The sequence below is a fragment of the Eubalaena glacialis genome, chromosome 6 (assembly GCF_028564815.1).
Source record: "Eubalaena glacialis isolate mEubGla1 chromosome 6, mEubGla1.1.hap2.+ XY, whole genome shotgun sequence".
NCBI classification, from domain to species: domain Eukaryota; kingdom Metazoa; phylum Chordata; class Mammalia; order Artiodactyla; family Balaenidae; genus Eubalaena; species Eubalaena glacialis.
In genome coordinates, this window is record NC_083721.1 from 46,901,719 (window position 1) to 46,923,547 (window position 21,829).

A 21,829-nucleotide genomic window follows, 5' to 3' on the forward strand; every position below is an offset into this window, starting at 1 on the left:
AAAGAAGGACACTACATAATGATCAAGGGATCAATCCAAGAAGAAGAAATAATAATTGTAAATATTTATGACCCAACATAGGAGCACCTCAATACATAAAGCAAATGCTAACAGCCATAAAAGGAGAAATCAACAGTAACACAATCATAGTAGGGGACTTTAACACCCCACTTTCACCAATGGACAGATCAACCAAAATGAAAATAAATAAGGAAACACAAGCTTTAAATGATACATGAAACAAGATGGACTTAATTGATATTTATAGGACATTCCATCCAAAAAAAAACAGAATACACTTTCTTCTCAAGTGCTCATGGAACATTCTCTAGGAGAGATCATATCTTGGGTCACAAATCAAGCCTTGGTAAATATAAGAAAATTGAAATCATATCAAGTATCTTTGCCAACAACAATGCTATGAGACTAGATATCAATTACAGGAAAAAATCTGTGAAAAATACAAACACATGGAGGTTAAACAATACACTACATAATAACCAAGAGATCACTGAAGAAATCAAAGAGGAAATCAACAAATACCTAGAAACAAATGACAATGGAAATGCGATGACCCAAAACCTATGGGATGCAACAAAAGTAGTTCTAAGAGAAAAGTTTATAGCAATACAATCCTACCTCAAGAAACAAGAAACATCTCAAATAAACAACCTAACCTTACACCTAAAGCAACTAGAGAAAGAAGAACAAAAAACCCCCAAAGTTAGCAGAAGGAAAGATATCATAAATATCAGATCAGAAATAAATGAAAAAGAAATGAAGGAAACAATAGCAAATATCAATACAACTAAAACTTGGTTCTTTGAGAAGATAAACAAAATTAATAAACCATTAGCCAGACTCATCAGGAAATAAAGGGAGAACTCAAATCAATAGAATTAGAAATGAAAAAAGAGAAGTAACAACTGACACTGAAGAAATAAAAAGTATCATGAGAGTTTACTACAAGCAACTATATGCCAATAAAATGGACAACCTGGAAGAAATGGACAAATTCTTAGAAAAGCACAACCTTCCGAGACTGAACCAGGAAGAAATAGAAGATATAAACAGACCAATCACAAGCACTGAAATTGAAACTGTGATTAAAAATCTTCCAACAAACAAAAGCCCAGGACCAGATGGCTTCACAGGAGAATTCTATCAAACATTTAAAAAAGAGCTAACAGCTATCTTTCTCAAACTCTTCCAAAATATAGCAGAGGGAGGAACACTCCGAAACTCATTCTACGAGGCCACCATCACCCTGATACCAAAACCAGACAAAGAGGTCACAAAGAAAGAAAACTATAGGCCAATATCACTGATGAACATAGATGCGGAAATCCTCAACAAAATACTAGCAAACAGAATCCAACAGCACATTAAAAGGATCATACACCATGACCAAGTGGGGTTTATCCCAGGAATGCAAGGATTCTTCAATATATGCAAATCAATCAATGTGATACACCATATTAACAAACTGAAAGATAAAAACCATATGATAATCTGAATAGATGCAGAAAAAGCTTTCGACAAAATTCAACACCAATTTATGATAAAAACCCTCCAGAAAGTAGGCATAGAGGGAAGTTACCTCAACATAATAAAGGCCATGTATGACAAACCCACAGCCAACAATGTTCTCAATGGTGAAAAACTGAAAATATTTCCACTAAGATCAGGAAGAAGACAAGGTTGCTCACTCTCACCAGTATTATTCAACATAGTTTTAGAAGTTTTAGCAACAGCAATCAGAGATGAAAAAGAAATAAAAGGAATCCAAATTGGAAAAGAAGAAGTAAAACTGTCACTGTCTGCAGATTACATGATACTATACATAGAGAATCCTAAAGATGCTACCACAAAACTACTAGAGCTAATCAATGAATCTGGTAAAGTAGCAGCATACAAAATTAATGCACAGAAATCTCTTGCAGTCCTATACACTAATGATGAAAAATCTGAAAGAGAAATTAAGGAAACACTCCCATTTACCATTGCGAGAGATAGAAAAAAATACCTAGGAATAAACCTACCTAAGGAGACAAAAGACCTGTATGCAGAAAATTATAAGACACTGATGAGAGAAATTAAAGATGATACAAACAGATGGAGAGATATCCCATGTTCTTGGATTGGAAGAATCAACATTGTGAAAATGACTATACTACCCAAAGCAATCTACAGATTCTATGCAATCCATATCAAACTACCAATGGCATTTTTCACAGAACTAGCGAAAAATTTTCACAATTTGTATAGAAACACAAAAGACCCCGAATAGCCAAAGCAATCTTGAGAAAGAAAAACGGAGCTGGAGGAATCAGGCTCCCTGACTTCAGACTATACTACAAAGCTACAGGAATCAAGACAGTATGGTCCTGGCACAAAAACAGAAATATGGATTAATGGAACAGGATAGAAAGCGCAGAGATAAACCCACACACATATGGTCACCTTGTTTTTGTTAAAGGAGGCAGGAATATACAATGGAGAAAAGACAGCCTCTTCAGTAAGTGGTGCTGGGAAAAACAGATAGATACATGTAAAAGAATGAAATTAGAACACTCCCTAAAACCATGCACAAAAATAAACTCAAAATGGATTAAAGACCTAAAGGTAAGGCCAGACACTATCAAACTCTTAGAGGAAAACATAGGCAGAACACTCTATGACATAAATCACAGCAAGATCCTTTTGACCCACCTCCTAGAGAAATGGAAATGAAAGCAAAAATAAACAAATGGGACCTAATGAAACTTAAAGGCTATTGCACACCAAAGGAAACCATAAACAAGATGAAAAGACAACCCTCAGAATGGGAGAAAATATTTGCAAATGAAGCAACTGACAGAAGATTAATCTCCAAAATATACAAGCAGCTCATGCAGCTCAATATCAAAAAAAACAAACAACCCAATCCAAAAATGGGCAGAAGACCTAAAGAGATATTTCTTCAAAGAAGATATACAGATTGCCAACAAACACATGAAAGGATGCTCAACCTCACTAATCATTAGAGAAATGTAAATCAAAACTATAATGTCATATCACCTCACACCAGTCAGAATGGCCATCATAAAAAAATCTACAAACAATAAATGCTCGAGAGGGTGTGGAGAAAAGGGAACTCTCTTGCACTGTTGGTGGGAATGTAAATTGATACAGCCACTATGGAGAACAGTATGGAGGTTCCTTAAAAAACTAAAAATAGAACTACCATATGCCCTAGCAATCCCACTACTGGGAATATACCCTGAGAAAACCATAATTCAAAAAGAGTCATGTACCACAATGTTCATTGCAGCTCTATTTACAATAGCCAGGACATGGAAGCAACCTAAATGTCCATCGACAGATGAATGGATAAAGAAGATGTGGCACATATATACAATGGAATATTACTCAGCCATATAAGGAAACGAAATTGAGTTATTTGTAGTGAGGTGGATGGACCTAGAGTCTGTCATACCAAGTGAAGTAAGTCAGAAAGAGAAAACAAATACTGTATTGTAACAGATATATATGGAATCTAAAAAAAAAAAAAAAAGTTTCTGAAAAACCTAAGGGCAGGACTGGAAAAGACACAGACATAGAGAATGGACTTGAGGACATGGGGAAGGGGAAGTGTAAGCTGGGACGAAGTGGTAGAGTGGCATGGACATATATACACTACCATATGTAAAATAGATAGCTAGTGGGAAGCAGCTGCATAGCACAGGGAGATCAGCTCAGTGCTTTGTGTCCATCTAGAGGGGTGGGATAGGGAGGGTTGAGGGAGAAGCAAGAGGGAGGGGATATAGGTTTATATGTATACATATAGCTGATTCACTTTGTTATACAGCAGAAGCTAACACACCATTGTAAAGCAATTATACTCCAATAAAGATGGTAAAAAAAAAAAAACCAAGAAAAATCTGAAATAAGCAACCTAACCCACCACCTAAAAGAATTAGAAAAAGAAGAATAAACTAAACCCAAGGTCATCATATGGAAGGAGATAATAAATATTAGAGAGAAAATAAATAAAATAGAGATGAAAGAAATAGAAAAAACTCAATCAAATCAAGAGCTGGTTCTTTAAAAGTGTTTACAAATTGACAAGTCTGTTCCGGCTCACCAAGCAGAAAAGGGGGAAGACCCAAATAAACAAAATAAGAAAGGAAAGAGGAAAAATCACAACTGATACCACAGAAATACAAATAACCATAAGAGAATACTATGAACAATTATATGCCAACAAATTTGACAACCTAGGAGAAATGGACAAATTTCTAGAAACTACAGCCCATCAAAACTGAATTAAGAAGAAATAGATAACTTGAACAGACTGATCACTAGAAGTAAAGTAGAATCTCTAATAAAAAAGACTGCTTACAAACAAAAGTCCAGGGCCAGATGGCTTCACAGGCGAATTCTGCCAAATATACAAAGAACTTATACTGATCCTTCTCAATCTCTTCCAAAAGATTAAAGAGAAAGGAACACTCCCATAGACATTCTTTGAAGCCCCCATCTCTCTGATACCAAAACCAGGTAAAGACACTACCAAAAATAAAATTACAGAACAATATCTTTGATGAATATAGATGCAAAAATTCTCAACAAAATATTAGCAAACTGAATCCAACAACACATAAAAAAGATCATATACCACAACCAAGTTGGATTCATCCCAGGGTCACAAGAATGACTCAACATACGCAAATCAATCAATGTGATACACTACATCAACAAAAGAAAAGACAAAAACCACATGATCATCTCAATAAAGGCAGAAAAAGCATTTGCTAAAATTCAACATCCATTCATGATAAAGATTCTTACCAAAGTGGGTATAGAGGGAACATATCTCAACATAATAAAAGCTATTTATGAGAAACCCAGAGCCAATATAAAACTCAATGGTGAAAAGCTGAAAGCCTTCCTGCTAAAATCTGGTACAAGACAAGGATGCCCACTCTCACCACTTCTCAACATGGTATTGGAAGTCCTAGACACAGCAGTCAGATAAGAAAAAGAAATAAAGTGTGTTTAAATTGGTAGGGAAGAGGTAAAATTGTCATTATATGCAGATGACATGATACTATATATAGAAAACCCTAAAGAATCCACATAAAAACTATTAGAACTGATAAACAAAGTCAGCAAGGTAGCAGGATACAAGATTAACATACAAAAATCGGTTGCATTTCTTTACAGTAACAATGAAATAGCAGACAGGAAATGTAAGCATGCAATCATTTTTACACGTTTAAATGTAAACATGTAAAAATGCAATATCTTTCAAACCGACTAAAAAAATACTTAGCAATAAACCTTACCAAGGAGGTGAAAAATTTATATGCTGAGAACTACAAAACATTGATAAAGAAATGGAAAGATATCCCATGCTCTTGGATTAGAATTAATGTTGTTAAAATGGCCATACTACCCAAAGCAATACAGATTTAGTGCAATCCCTATCAAATTACCCATGACATTTTTCACAGCACTAGAACAAATCATCCTAAAATTTATATGGAAACATAAAAGACTGAGAATTGTCAAAGCAATCCTTAGGAAAAAGAACAAAGCAGGAAGCATAATCCTCCCATACTTCAGACAATACTACAAACCAACAGTAATCAAAACAGCATGGTATTGGCACAAAAACAGACATATGGATCAATGGAACAGAATAAAGAGCCCAGAAATAAACCCACACACCTATGGACAATTAATCTTCAACAAAGGAGGCAAGAATATATAATGGGGAAAAGACAGTCTCTTCAGCAACTTGTGTTGGACAGCTGCATGTAAATCAATGAAATTAGAACACACCCTTACACCATACACAAAAATAAACTCAAAATGGCTTAAAGACTTATATATAAGACATGACACCATAAATCTTCTAGAAGAGAACATAGACAAAACACTCTCTGACATAAATCGTACCAATGTCTTTTTAGGTCAGTCTCCCAAGGCAATAGAAATAAAAGCAAAAATAAACAAATGGGCCCTAATCAAACTTATAAGCTTCTGCATGGCAAAGGAAACAATAAACAAAATGAAAAGACGTCCTATGTACTGGGAGAAAATATTTGCAAATAATGCGACCAGCAAGGGCTTAATTTCCAAAATCTACAGACAGGTCATATAACTCAGTAACAAAAAAACAAACAACCCAATTGAAAAATGGGAAGAAGACCTTAATAGACATTTCTCCAAGGAAGACATACAGATGGCCAATGGGTGCATGAAAAGATGCTCATCATTGCTAATTATTAAAGAAATGCAAATCAAAAGTACAATGAGGTACCACCTAACACCAGTCAGAATGGCTCTCATTAAAAAGTCTGCAAATAATAAATGTTGGAGAGGGTATGGAGAAAAGGGAACCTTCTTACACTGTTGGTAGGGATGTAAATTGTGCAGGCACTATGGAAAACAGTGTGGAGGTTCCTCATAAAACTAAAAATAGAGTTAGCATATGATCCAGCAATCCCACTCCTCAGAATATACCCAGACAAAACTATAATTCGAAAAGATACATGTACCCCTATGTTCATAGCAGCACTATTTATAATAGCCAAGACATGGAAACAACCTAAACATCCATCGACAGGTGAATGGATAAAGAAGATGTGGTATACATATACAATGGACTATTACTCAGCCATTAAAAAAGAATAGTGTAATTCTATTTGCAGCAACATGGATGGACTTAGAGATTATTATACTAAGAGAAGTAAGTCAGAAAGAGAGAGACAAATAGCATATATATCACTTACATGTGAAATATAAAATACAACACAAATGAACATATCTATGAAACAGAAACAGACTCACAGACCTAGAGAACAGACCTGTGGTTTCCAAAGGGGGGAGGGTTGGGGGAGGGAAGGACTGGGAGTTTGATATTAGCAGATGCAAACTAGTATATATAGGATAGCTAAACAACAAGGTCCTACTGTATAGCACAGAGAACTATATTCAGTATCCTGTAATAAACCATAATGGAAAAGAATATGAAAAAGAATATATATGTGTATAATTGAATCACTTTGCTGTACAGCAGAAATTATCACAACATTGTAAATCAACTGTACTTTAATGAAATAAAAAAAAAATTAAATAAATAGCCAACAAGGATTTGGTGTATAATATAGGGAACTATATTCAATATTTTGTAATAAAGTATAATGGAAAAGAATGAAAAAGACTATATATCACTGAATCACTTTGCAATACACATGAAACTAACACAATATTGTAAATCAACTATACTACAATAATAAAAAGAAAAAAAGAAGTAGGTACAAGGTATACAGCTGGTGAATAGGAAATATTGGTCAACTACATAGTAATAATGGTGGAGAATCAAAGATAAGAGATGGCACTGATGCAAGATTAAATGCATAAAAGAGAGTTAGCAGGAGTCACAAGGCACTCATTCCAAAATAAGTGAGCATAATACATAAAAATAATTCTCTAAGTTATTAGGTGATAAGGGGATGAGGGTATTATAGATAAGACTGGAGATGTTAGCAGGGATTAGACAATGAAAACAATTTATGTCATGCTGATGGGTTGAACTTTATTATAGATAAATGGGTAACAATGAAAGATGATGAGCAAGATAAAAAAAATTTTTGAAGGTTCAATTTTGGTGAGAGCATGAAAAATAGATTGAAAACAGGGAACGATTAGAGACAGAGAGACAAATAAGGTTATAATTACAAACCATTGAAAATTCCTTTCTCTGAGTTTCTAGAAATATTACTCCACTGAATATGTCTGGATATATGCTGTCATTGAAAAAAATCTGATGCCAATCTGTTTTTCTTCCCTTTGTCTGGATGCCCAGAGAGGATTTTCTTTATTTTAAATTTTAATAGTTTTAATATAATAAGTCTGAAGTTGATTATTTCCCTTAATTTTCCAAAGTATATAATGGACTTATTAATATATAGATTAATATATTTTTATTTCTGGATAGATTTCTCAGGTTGTAATTTCCATAATTCTATTAATTGATTTATTTTTCTTCAGGGATTTATTATATATATGTTGGATTTTATTTGCATATCAGCTATATCAATAATTTTTTTCTCTGATCATTTTCAAATCTCTTTACTTTTGTTTTCTTACTTGGCTGTTTTCATGACTTTTCTTAATGTTTCTTTTTTTATTTATGCATAAAAAGTGACCAAAATTGAGTGACCTACCTAGAGACAATAATCTAATTATTATCTCTCACAATTCTGTGGTTTGGCCAGGCTCAAATGGGCAATTGTTTTGCTCCATGTAATGTCAGCTGGTCTGCAGGCATCTGTAGACAAAATTGGTCTGGATTTTCCAATATGACTCATTCACAAATCTGGTCCATTTGTGAAGATGACTGAAACACTTGGCTCAGTTGAGTCTTTGGATCCCTCTTCTTATCTTTATGGTTTCAGGTCATTTTGTGATCTCTTTGTATCCAAACTGGAAGCAAATTCTTAAGCCTGAACTGGCATAGCATTACTTTTGCCACATTCTATTGTTTAAAGAGGGTGTTAAACAAAGGCAGGAAGGACAGATGGAACATTTGAAAATTTGCAAATGTAAATACTTCTTTAAGACAAATTAACTACTACAAAATTTCAGAGTTACCTGTTTAGTTGTCAATACTGTACGTAGTCTTATTTTTGTTAATGAATTCTTGAAATATTGAAGACTATAAATTACCATGTTCCCAATAAGGGGAATCAAAATAAACTGGGGATAAAGAAAATAAAAACTTTCTGTCTCTTAGTCTAGTGGGCTACAAAGGTGGAGTTTTAAGCCTGTTTTTAAATGGCTCAGAGATATTGGAGCAAGTCTTTTGGGATAGTTAGCTCTCATCTTAAGGGGCAGTTTTAGATCAATATCTAAGGTGGGTAATTAAGCAAGAAGAGACTGGCCCAGGGAAAATTCTCTTGGCACTTGACTGAAGAGATGCTGGCACAAGGGAGCTCTTCTTTCAGTGTAAACTCATTTAGGACTTTTAGAAAGCAAGGATGAAGCCAACTATGATTACTGAAATACTCCCTGTATCAAGCCCTGTGTTACACCAGACCCGAGAGGGATCATCTTTGCTCCTATGGAAAAAAAAAAAAAACTTAACAAGGTGTCATGAGAATGGTAATTATTTGAGATAATGAGAAACTGCCCAAGGGAAATTAGCAAAAGTTTGGTTTGGTGACAGGAAATAGATAACAGTTTCATTAAGTAACTTTTCAATTCTCATATGAGGAGCAATGGGCATTATTAGTAGACATTTCCATCAGTCCCTGAAAGATCTCCTCTAAATGAGTGCTGGGTTGATAATGAGAGACTTTAAGTCAAGATTCAAATTATATAGGGTATTGATTAATTCAACCCTTATTAAATCTGATTCAAATCAGGGCTTTGTCAGCTGGGGATTCTCATTTGCTCCTTTCTTTCCAAGCTCCATCAATGCCAGGATCCCTGGCTCTTTACAATTCAATTATAATATGAATTGGTGGCAATAGTTGACTGATTCCCAAAATATATTTGGAAACAACCAGTTCTCAATCTGCAATATGTACATACTGTTGAACTCATATTATTGACTTCAGAAACTTTCTCTGTCCTTTGAATCACCAGTGTTACTTCCTCTAAAGTTTCAAAAATGAACCTCTTCATGGAGCCACAAGAGACTCCAAATAACCAAAGGACTCTTGAGAAAAAAGAACAAAGCAAGAGTAACATGCCATGACACCAGACTATACTTCAAAGCTACAATAATCAAAACAGCATGGTACTAGCACAAAAACAGACACATAGATCAATGGAAAAGAATAGAGAGCCCATAAATAAACCCATGCACTTATGATCAACTAATCTATGACAAAGAAGGCAAGAAGATGCAATAGAGAAAAGAAAGTCTCTTCATTAAATGGTGCTGGGAAAACTGGACAGCTACATGTAAAAGAATGAAATTAGAACATTTTCTCACACCATATATAAAAATAAACTCAAAATTAATTAAAGGCCTAAATGTAAGACCAGAAACCATAAAACTTCTAGAAGAACACACAGGCGGAACACTCTTTGACATAAATTGTAGCAGTATGTTTTTGATCTGTCTCCTAATGCAAAGGAAACAAAACCAAAAATAAAAAAACCTAATTAAACTTAAAAGCTTTTGCACAGCAAAGGAAACCATTGACAAAATGAAAAGAACCTACTGAATGGGAAAAATATTTACAAACGATATAACTGATAAGGGGTTAACATCCAAAATATATAAACAGCTCATACATCTCAATAAAAAAAAAAAACCCAATGAAAAATGGGCAGAAGACCTGAATAAACATTTTTCCAAAGAAGGTACACAGATGGCCATCAGGCACATGAAAAGATGCTCAACATCACTAATCATCAGAGAAATGTGAATCAAAAGCACGGTCACTTCACAACTATCAGAATGGTTATCACCAAATTTTACAAATAACAAATGTTGGAGAGGATGTGGAGAAAGAGAACCCTAGTACACTGTTTGTGGAAATGTAAATTGGTGTTGTCACTATGGAAAACACTATGGAGGTTCCTCAAAAACTGAAAATAGAACTACCATATGATACAGCAATTCCACTCCTGAGTATATAGCTGAAGAAATTAAAATGCTAATTCAAAAAGATAAATGCAACCCAATGTTCGTAGCAGCACTATTTACAATAGCCAAGACATGGAAGCAACCTAAGTGTCCACCAACAGATGAATTGATAAAGAAGAGGTGATATGTATATATATGTATACATATATAAAATGGAATACTACTCAGCCATAAAAAAGAATAAAATTTTCCATTTGCCACAACACGGATGGACCTAGAGGATACTATGCTTATAAGTCAGACAGAGAAAGACAAATACTGTATGTTATCACTTATATGGGGAATCTAAAAAATGAAAGCAACGAATGAATGAATATAGCAAAACAGAAACAGACTCATAGATACAGAGAACAAATTAGTGGTTACCGGTGGGGAGAGGGAACAGGGGAGGGGCAAGATAGGGATAGGGGATTAAGAGGTACAAACTATTATATATATCATAAATAAACTATAAGGATATATTGTACAACACAGGGAATATAACCAATATTTTATAATAACTATTTTTTAAATTTTATTTTTATTGGAGTATAGTTGATTTACAATGTCATGTTAGTTTCAGGTGTACAGCTAAGTGAGTCAGTTATACATATACATATATCCATTCTTTTTCAGATTCTTTTCCTATACAGGTTATTAGAGAATATTTGAGTAGAGTACCTGTGCTATACAGTAGGTCCTTGTTGATTATCTATTTTATATACAGTAGTGTGTACATGTTAATCCCAAACTGCTAATTTATCCCTCCCTGCCACATTTCCCCTTTGGTAACCATAAGTTTGTTTTCAAAGTCTGTGAGTTATAATAACTTTAAATGGAGTATAATCTATAAAAATATTGAATCACTATGTTGTATACCTTAAACTCATATAATATTGTAAATCAACTACATTTCAATTAAAAAAAAAAATTACACCATATGGTAACTGAATATAACCAGAAATGGTAATTAAGAAGGTTAATGTAACAAATTCTATAAATATGTATATTTTCTTCTTTTTTATGTCTAAGCTAATTTAAGAGCCATAAGATTATATTAAGCAATCATTGTAACAATGGTTCTGTAAGGTATATAGATGTAACAATACAAGTCTTACTTACCTTACTAGTGTTAAGTTAGTATATGTCTGAAGTAGATTATGATAAGAGAAGATGCATATTATAAACCCTAGAACAATCACTAAGAAAAAAACTCAAGGTATATTTTAAAACCATTAAAGGTATTAAAATAACAGACTTTAAAAAGTTTACTTAATACCAAAAATATAACAAAGTAGGAATAGAGAGAAAACATGACACAAGACATACAGGAAACAAAAATCAAATGGCAGAAGTAAATCCAACAATATCAATAATAACATTAAATGTGAATGGATTAAACAGTACAATAAAAAGGCAAAAATTGTCAGACACAATAAAAGTAAGATACAACCACATGCTGTCTATAGAAGATACACTAGATTCAAAGATGCAACTGGCTTTCATTCTTCTAAATGGAAAATATTATACCACACAAACAGCAACAATAAGAAAACTGTAGTGGCTATACTAATATCAGACAAAATAGACTTCAAGACAAAAGGTAAATTAGAAAATATTTTAGATGAGTGGAAACAAAAACAAAACACATCAAAATTATGAAATGTAGCTAGAGCTGTACTTGAAAGGAAACTTATAGCTGTAAAAGAGAAAAAAAGATCTGAAATAAACAGCCTAAACTTCCACCTTAAGAAATCAGAAGAATAAGAAATTGTAAAGCAATTATACTCCAATAAAGATGTTAAATAAATAAATAAATAAATAAATAAAAATGGGCAGAAGGAAAAAAAAAAAAAGAAATCAGAGAAAAGAATAACAAGCTAAATCCAAAGCAAGCATAAGGAGAGAAATAATAGAGAGAAGAGCATTAAAGAAACAGAGACTAGAAAAGCAATAGAGAAAATCAGCAAAACCAAAAGTTGTTTCTTTGAAAAACAATTGACATTCCTTAGCTAGACTGATAAAGAATAAAAGAGAGAAGACTTCAATAGCTAAAATCAGGAATTGAGGAGGGGACATTACTATTTGACCATACAGAAATAAAAAGAATTATAGGGGAATATTAGGAACAACCCTATACTGATAAATTAGATCGAGGAAATGGATAAATTTCTAGGAAGCAACAAACTACCAAACTAACTCCAGAAAAAATAGAAAATCTGGATAAACCTATAACAAGAGAATAATAAATCAGTAACTATAAAACTTTCCACAAAGAAAAGCCCTACCTCAGACAGCTTCATTGGTGAATCCTATCATACAATTAACGAAAAATTAATACTAAATTTTCACAAACTGTTCCAAAAATAGAAGAGGAGGGAACATTTCCCAACTCATTCTATAGGGCCAGTGCTATAGACTGAATGTCCACATCTCCCAATATTCATATGTCGAAATCTAATCTCCAAGGTGATGGTATTTAGAGATGGGGCCTTTGGGAGGTGATGAGGGTGGAATCTTCATGAATGGGATTAGTACCCTCCTAAAAGTAAAAACAGCTTGTTTTCTCTCTCTGCTCTCTACCATGTGAGGATACAACTAGAAATTGACAGTCAGTAAACCAAAAGAGGGCGCTCACCAGAACTCAATCATGCTGGCACATTGGACTTCTCAGAAATGTGAGAAATAAATTTCTGTTGTTTGTAATCCACCCAGTTTGGTATTCTGTTATGGCAGTCCAAACTGACTGTGACAACCAGTATTATTCTGATAACAAATACAACGACATCACAAGAAAAGAAAACTAAAAAATATACCTTATGGTTTTTAAAGTAGGCAAGTCAAGGAAATAAAGGCCATCCAGATTGGAAAGAACGAAGTAAAACTATATTTGCAGATGATATGATCTTTTATATAGAAAATCCTAAGGAATCTACTAAAGAACAAATAGAACTTATAAATAAATTCAGCACTGTTGCAGGATAAAAATCAATACACATATCAATTGTATTTCTATGCACTAGCAATTAGCAATCAAAAATGATATTAAGAGGTATTTGTAGTGAGATGGATGGAGTTAGAGTCTGTCATACAGAGTGAAGTAAGTCAGAAAGAGAAAAACAAATACAGTATGCTAACACATATATGTAGAATCTAAGGGAAAATAAAGGTCATGAAGAACCTAGTGGCAAGACGGGAATAAAGACACAGACCTACTAGAGAATGGACTTGAGGATATGGGGAGGGGGAGGGGTAAGATGTGACAGGGTGAGAGAGTGGCATAGACATATATACACTACCAAAGGTAAAATAGATAGCTAGTGGGAAGCAACCGCATAGCACAGGGAGATCAGCTTGGTGCTTTGTGACCACCTAGAGGGGTGGAATAGGGAGGGTGGGAGGGAGGGAGATGCAAGAGGGAAGAGATATGGGAACATATGTATATGTATAACTGATTCACTTTGTTATAAAGCAGAAACTAACACACCATTGTAAAGCAATTATACTCCAATAAAGATGTTTAAAAAAAATGATATTAATAAAGCAACTCTATTTACAATAGCATCAAAAGAAATTAAAATATATGTTCAAACAAAAAAATCTTATACATGAATGTTTATAGTAGCATTATTTGTAAGAGTCAAAAAGTGGAAACAACCCATGTCCATCAACTGATGAATGGATAAACAAATGTGGTATAGCCATACAATGGAATATTACTCAGCAATATAAAGGGATGAAGTGCTGTTTCATGCTACAATGTAAATGGACCTTAAAAACATTATGCTAGTGAAAGAAGTCATTAAAACCACATATTATATGATACCATTTGTATGAAACATCCAGAATAGGCAAATCTATAGAGACAGAAGGTAGATTAGTAGTGTCCCATGATTGAGGAGAGAAAAAAGGGCTTGACTGTTAATAGGCATCTTTTGGGATGATAGAAATGCCCTAAAATTAGATTGTGTTGATGGTTGCACAACTCTATAGAAATACTAACACTGTTGAATTGTACACTTAAGAAATCACATCTATCTCATTCTTTGGATTATTATTTGATACAGAATATTTGGAGGTACATTGTTAAGTATAGCTCAGTATACAAATACAGGTTTACCCAGTATGAAGAAAAACAAGACAAATCTAGACTGTGGGACATTCTAGCCCATTTTCTTCAGCAAGTCAATATTTTAAATATCATTGTTCCAGATGAGCATAGCAAACATAGAAGTCATGTGTTGAAGTGGTGGAGAGACAAAATGGGAGGATCTGATTAGAACAGAACCAACCAAGAAAGTTGTTTAATTTTTATTTGAGGGATAAATTAAAGTATTACATTAACTCACTAAGATACTGAGGTCCATTTCTTAAAGCAGCGAGGGTTGCTACAACAAATATATCTACTCAATTCAATGCAGATGAAATAAAAAAACCAGCGTATGTAGTTAAATATTGGGTCTGTTTTATGATATGGGATAAAAGATAACTAGGCTTAAAATTTTTGGTCTTTGGCCTAAGTGCAGTGGAAACAAATTTACAAGTTTTAAGTGGAGATGGGAATGGATGGATGTATTAGTTTACTATGGCTGCTATAACTAACACCACAGACTACATGGCTTAAGCAACAGAAATTTATCTTTCACAGTTCGGAGGCTGGAAGTCCAAGATCAAAGTGTCAACAGAGATTGGTTTCTTTCTGCTGAGGCCTCTCTCCTTGGCTTGCCAATGGCTGCCATCTCATTGTCCTCACATGGTCTTTCCCCTGTGTACAGGCATAGCTGATATTTCTTTGTGTCTTCAAATTTTCCCTTCTTATAAAGACACTGGTCTGATTGGACTAGGACTCACCCTAATGGCCTTATTTTAACTTAATCACTTCTTGACAAGCCCTGTCTCTAAATGAAGTCATATTCTGAGGTACTGGAGGCTAGGACTTTTATTTATGATTATTTTGGAGACAGAGTTCAGGCCAGGACAGTGGTAGGAATGAGTGTGGGTAGTGACATAACAAACTCTACATTTTATAAGATTGGTCTTGGGGCAATGTGGAGAATGAATTGGATGAGTGTATTAGTGGATACAGATGGATTACTTAGGAGGTTATTTTAATAATCCATGAAAAATTTGGTTGTACCTATAGAGAATGTGAGAAGTGGATGAATATGAGAGACTCTAGGAGATGAAATTTACAACTTGACAATGGCTGATGCATGGAATCAGAGGGAGAGTTCAGTGTCAAGGATTTTTCTGTTATACGGTTTGCATAACTGATGGTTTAGTGGTGCTACTCCTCAAGATAGAGAACACTGGAGGGTAAATATACCTGGGGGTGGGATTCCAGAAGATCCTAATTTCAAATTTGGACATGGTGACTTTTAGGTAACTTTGAGAGTTTCAAAGAAACATGTAAAGTAGGGTTTTGGATGATACTATTCATTAAAAGAAAAAAGGGAAAGGAAAACAAATATTTCCTAAAGGCTGTTCATTGATATTCTGTTTAGATCTTCCACAGTAATCCCTGTGGATTATAAATACAGTTTTTAATTGTGACAACTAGTTGTGGTGGTGAACTGATGATTAACTCACAATGCCCAGCAGAATGAATTTAATTTCATCCTACAGGGAATCCTTTGGAAGTGTTGAGGGAATATCTTTCTTTCCTTTGTTTTTTAAAGAACAAGTTTGGAAATAGAAGTAATAAATATTATCTCCATTCATTTTTGAGTTACTGATGAAAATCAGTGTGCCAGTAATCACTGCCTCATTTCTGTCTATTCTACCTTACTTCAGGAAAACTATCACTTTCCAATTTCCCTATGTTTTGTGGGAATTGGGTGAGAGTTCAGTGATTTCTACATTTTCCATTACTTAGAGTTTTGCCATTTGTCTTTAGATACCAAAATATCTATGCAATATATTTATGTAGGAAATTAAAATTCCAGAAAGGCACTGAGATTTTTTTCAACAGTCATCAAAATCTGGACAGATGGGAGAGGATGGCTTACTGTAAAAGGAGACATATTTACCACAAAATTTTGTAAATAATAAACCTTAATAGAAGAATGAAGTAAATGGAAAAAATTAAAGTAACCACAATAAAAATGATTCAATAGCTTTAAGTTTTATTTTATAATACAGAGAGTTTAGAACTGAGACACAGCCATGAAGGATGTATATACTTTATTTGTAATTTTGCAGAATGAAGATAATCCTGGCCTTTAAATTTGGTGGCTGTCTATAATACATAGCTTTTAAAACTTCATGGAATCATGAGGATAAGGGCTGCAGTAAGTAATATAGCCCTTATAATATATAATATAAAATATATAATATATAGCTAGCACTGTCTGCTTTACTCTCATCTGCAGATATTTCTTTCATATTACTCTTAAGGAAAAAACAATTCCCAAAGCTTGATACTTCTTGGCTTAATTATGCTGAATTCATGAAGTGAAATTAAAAATGTCTATTACTTGGTAATTTGGGTTGCAAAGAAAGCAAGGCCACTTTATTTAGGCCAAAATCTCCACTTTGGAAAGAAAATGATATTTCCTTAACATTCATGTAGTCCATTTTCAGTAAATATACTCCAGTGAATCTTTTTAGGTGTATATATTATAATAGGGATCCCTGTGGGTATGTGTTTAGTAATTTAAATGTATTAAATCTTTTTTTTTTTTAGCTTAGTGAAGAGGGAGAATAACAACTCATTGTTCTTGCCACTGGTTAAACAAACCTAGTTCTTTTAATGTATTTTCATTCAATGTCTCTATGTACTGTGTGTCAAGGGGTATGGCTATAAAATTATGAAATTGATTTTTTAAATAAGTTACTTTTATTTTAACTGTTATTATTGTAGTAAATGTATTTTTTTTCCCTTTCAAAGAGCATAGGAAGTTACATATTCACTGCAAAATATTTGGGAAATTCTATTCTGGATTTTCATGCAGATATAGTCTATAAGTAATAAAAGAAAATCAACCTTATTACTTCATAAAAATATCTGACATTATAGTCATAATACCAGTAAAACCTAAAAACCCCTAGGAATAAATAAGAAAAGCATTGAAACTATATGAAGAAACTATAAAAATGACTACTATACTTGGATACCACCTTAATTTCCAAATGCCTTTTGACTATTTCAAAAAATAATGCCTGTTCTCAATAGCCTATTACTGAATATTTAAATGGAAAATATCATTAAGAATTAAAGACTGTTAATAGATATTTTCATAGAAAAATTTACAGATTTTTGTTCCTATTTTTAATTAGAGTTTCCAGTGTCAAATACTTCTTGTTAAAAGTAACAATAACATTTTATTTTTTCTATTTCTATTAATATACTAGTGTCCAAACTTTTATATATCTTTCCAGGCATACATATGCATACAGACAGACACACAGGTATAAACATAGACATACACGCATACATATATAACAAAATTATATACTAAAGGGTGTATGATATGTTTTTAGCATAATTTTTGTGTGTGTGTAGGACCAAAATATCTCTTCTTTGCTTTCACTATTCCTGCCACTACATCTACTTCTGCACCAGAAAACCAGTGTTAGCAACTTGGTATATTACTCCACATTTATCCACATTCATATCATCATATTTATAAACAAAAAATTTTGGAAATTATAAAAATGGGACCATAAAATTTAAACTTCTTTATATTTTGATTCCCTCACTTAATCATACATTGAGAAAATCCTCCCACAGTTAACTGATACAATTCAAATACATTTCTTTTATGTCTGAATAATAATCCGCAGTAAGACTGTGCCATAATTTATTCAACCATTCTACAGTTGTGAGTGTTCTTTCTGTTTCCAGGCTTTGCCCTCATGAATAATGCCTTATTAAATATCCTTGTACTTTATTCTTGTATATGAGTGATATTATTTATAGAATATACATCCAGGAGTAAGCCTGGTTGATCAAAGTTTATATAAATTTCTAATCTGACACATAATGTCAGATTCAAAAGGCTGTTACAATTTATATTTTCACCAGTTACATTAGAAAGTGCTTTCTTTTTCACTTTCCTGTCATCAACAGATATTATTTCTCATTTTGCTTTTTTACTTATCTGACAAGTGAAAATATGCATCAATTTAAAAAATGTTCCTAATTATTAAGGAGGATGAATATTGTTTAATATATTTATTGGTCACATTGACCTGCTCTTCCATAAACATGTCTGTTCATATTTTCTGCCCATTTGTTTCACTGGGTCATTTAATTTGTTCTCATCTAGTTTGTAAGAGGTTGTGTGTGTGTTATAATTACTAACCTTATACTTGCAGAATGTCACAGATTTTTTCCCAACATATTTTTGTCCTTTCTCTTTGCTTACAGATTTGTCTCTGCAATGTCACTGTTGTGTGGTTATGCCTATATTAAATTATTAGTCTATTTCTCTCCCACATGCAGTGGTTTTGCGTTTGCATCTCTTCCTCATGCAATAGTCTTCCGCATGGTTTTAGTACTGCCTCACATATTTGCACTTATTTCAGTTTTTTTCCAATTTTAGGGTCAATTACCTAAACACAGAATTTGTAAACAGACTTACTATAGGATGAAAGTTAACCTTTAAAAACTAATTAAATGGGAAACAACAGTAAGATATAATTTAATTTGCAAATAAAATGCCATGACTTTGTGTAAACTTTAGTGACTGTCCTTGTCACATATTTTCTCAGTACAGTGATCAAGTGTGAGTATGTCAGAAGGAAACAAGACTCTGGTGACTGAGTTTGTTCTTACAGGACTCACAGAGTGACCATGGCTGCAGGTCCTCCTCTTCACTGTGTTCTTGGTCATCTACCTCACCACCATGCTGGGCAACCTTGTACTGATGGCTCTTATTTGGAAGGATGCCCACCTTCACACACCCATGTACTTGTTCCTTGGTGGTTTAGCCTTTGCAGATGCTTGCACTTCAACCTCTGTAACACCCAGGATGCTGGTCAATTTCTTAGACAAGACTGCCATGATATCCCTAGCTGAGTGTATCACCTAATTTTATTTTTTTGCTTCCAGTGTAACTACAGAATGTTTCCTCCTGGTAGCAATGGCCTATGACCGCTATGTAGCCATATGTAACCCCTTGCTTTATCCAGTGGTGATGTCCAACAGACTCTGAACTCATTTAAAAAGTATTTCATATGCAATTGGTTTTCTGCATCCCTTGATTCATGTGAGTTTATTATTAAGATTAACTTTCTGTGGGTCTAAGATAATACATTATTTCTATTGTGAAATTTTACAACTGTTCAAAATTTCACGCAATGACCCACCCGTTAAGGCACTAATGATAACTATTTTTGCAGCTTTTATACAAATATCCACTTTAATGACCATGATAATCTCTTATACTTTTGTGCTCCTTGATGTTCTGAAAAAAAAGTCTGAAAAGGGCAGAAGCAAAGCCTTCTCCATGTGCAGTGCCCATCTGCTCTCTGTCTCATTGTACTATGGCATGCTCATCTTCAGGTATGTGCGCCCTGCATCGTGCCTAGCTGAAGATCAGGACAAAATGTATTCCCTATTTTATACGATTAGATTATAATTCCCCTGCTAAACCCATTTATTTACAGCTTGAGAAATAAAGAGGTTATAGGTGCCTTGAGAAGAGTTTCAAAGAAGTAAACAGTTCCCAAGGGAAATTTCAAATTGTTTCTCTTTTCACTCTTTGCATAAACAAGCCCTCAAAATCTTTCAGATTAGCCATAGTTCTGGCCTTTCATAAGAGCGGTGGTCACTGAGCACTTGGTGAAGGAACACAGCTTCACACAATGTTTACTTGGATGTGGGTCCAGTCAAAGTTACTACTTCAGTTGAAATGACCCACGTCATCCACAACTGATTTATTTAAAAATGTTGTAATTCCTTTTTATCTGAACGTTTAGACTTTGAAAATTTGCTATCTTCAGTGGACTTCTCCCCCAAACTTCATTAATTTCATTTAATAACTGACAGTAACTAAGGCTGGTGTATAAGTGCGAGTTTTAGTTCACAACTGATGCTAACTCACTGAGCTAGACCTGCATGTTAAGAAGGGTCTGTGATAAAAACTTAGATTCTTGTCAGAAAAGTGTTTCTGAAATAAAAGTGAGGATAATGAAGAAAAATGAAGAGTTTAAAAAAATTAGTGCATCTCAACAACAACTAAAAAAAAGAGGTTGGCTTGAATTGAATAATGAAACATCAAGATGTAAAACTTCCCATATCTAGAAGTCCACACACTAACTTTCATATAGGACATCATATGATACAGTAGAACTCAGGAATTTGCAGATTTGGAAATACCTCAAGATATAGCCTTCTCAAATATTATAGATTTCCTGTACTCTATTTACATGAGTATTTTGTTTGAAATAGTAATCCTGGTCAAATATTTGCATAGGGATTGCATTGCTAAACTACAAGAGGCAGAAGGCAAGGATGAGAAATTGGTTAAGAGTGCATGGATGTGGGTACAAAATTGAGGTAGTGATCTCTCAAAGCTGAGACTAGGTTCTTGAGGTCTCAGCTACCAATTTACTTACAATTCAGTGATAGGACTACATTAATATATATATATATCAATTTATTTTAGTATAATAGAACTGACACAGATACCCTTTTTTAAAAAAATTTATTTTATTTATTTATTTATTTTTGGCTGCGTTGGGTCCTCGTTGCTGCATGGGCTCCTTCCCGTTGCGGCGAGTGGGAGCCACCCCTTCCTGTGGTGTGCGGCTCCTCACAGCGGTGGCCTCTCCCCTTGCGGAGCACGGGCTCTAGGCGCGTGGGCTTCAGTAGTTGTGGCTCGCGGGCTCCAGAGCGCAGGCTCAGCAGCTGTGGTGCATGGGCCCAGCTGCTACACGGCATGTGGGATCTTCCCGGACCAGGGCTCGAATCCGCGTCCCCTGCATTGGCAGGTGGATTCCTAACCACTGAGCCGCCACCAGGGAAGCCCCAGATCCCCTTTTTTTGCAAAGACTTGATTATGTCCTTTCAAGCATTGTGTTTAGGAAAAAAGAATTCACAGGAAATGAAAATTAAATTCAGATTGTTGAAACAGGAGTGAAATGTTTCTCTCATTGAAGTATTTTAAAAATTATTTTTAGTTTTTTTTCCTATAATTCCAACAAATACACAAAAATTCTTATCTAGAATGAAGACATAGTACATATCAT

General features: G+C 34.0%; 1 pseudogene; it reads left to right on the forward strand.

The window, feature by feature from the left end:
- Positions 1 to 19,368: 19,368 nt before the first annotated feature.
- LOC133093249 (olfactory receptor 5AC2-like) lies at positions 19,369 to 20,297 on the forward strand (annotated as a pseudogene).
- The last annotated feature ends 1,532 nt before the right edge of the window (positions 20,298 to 21,829 follow it).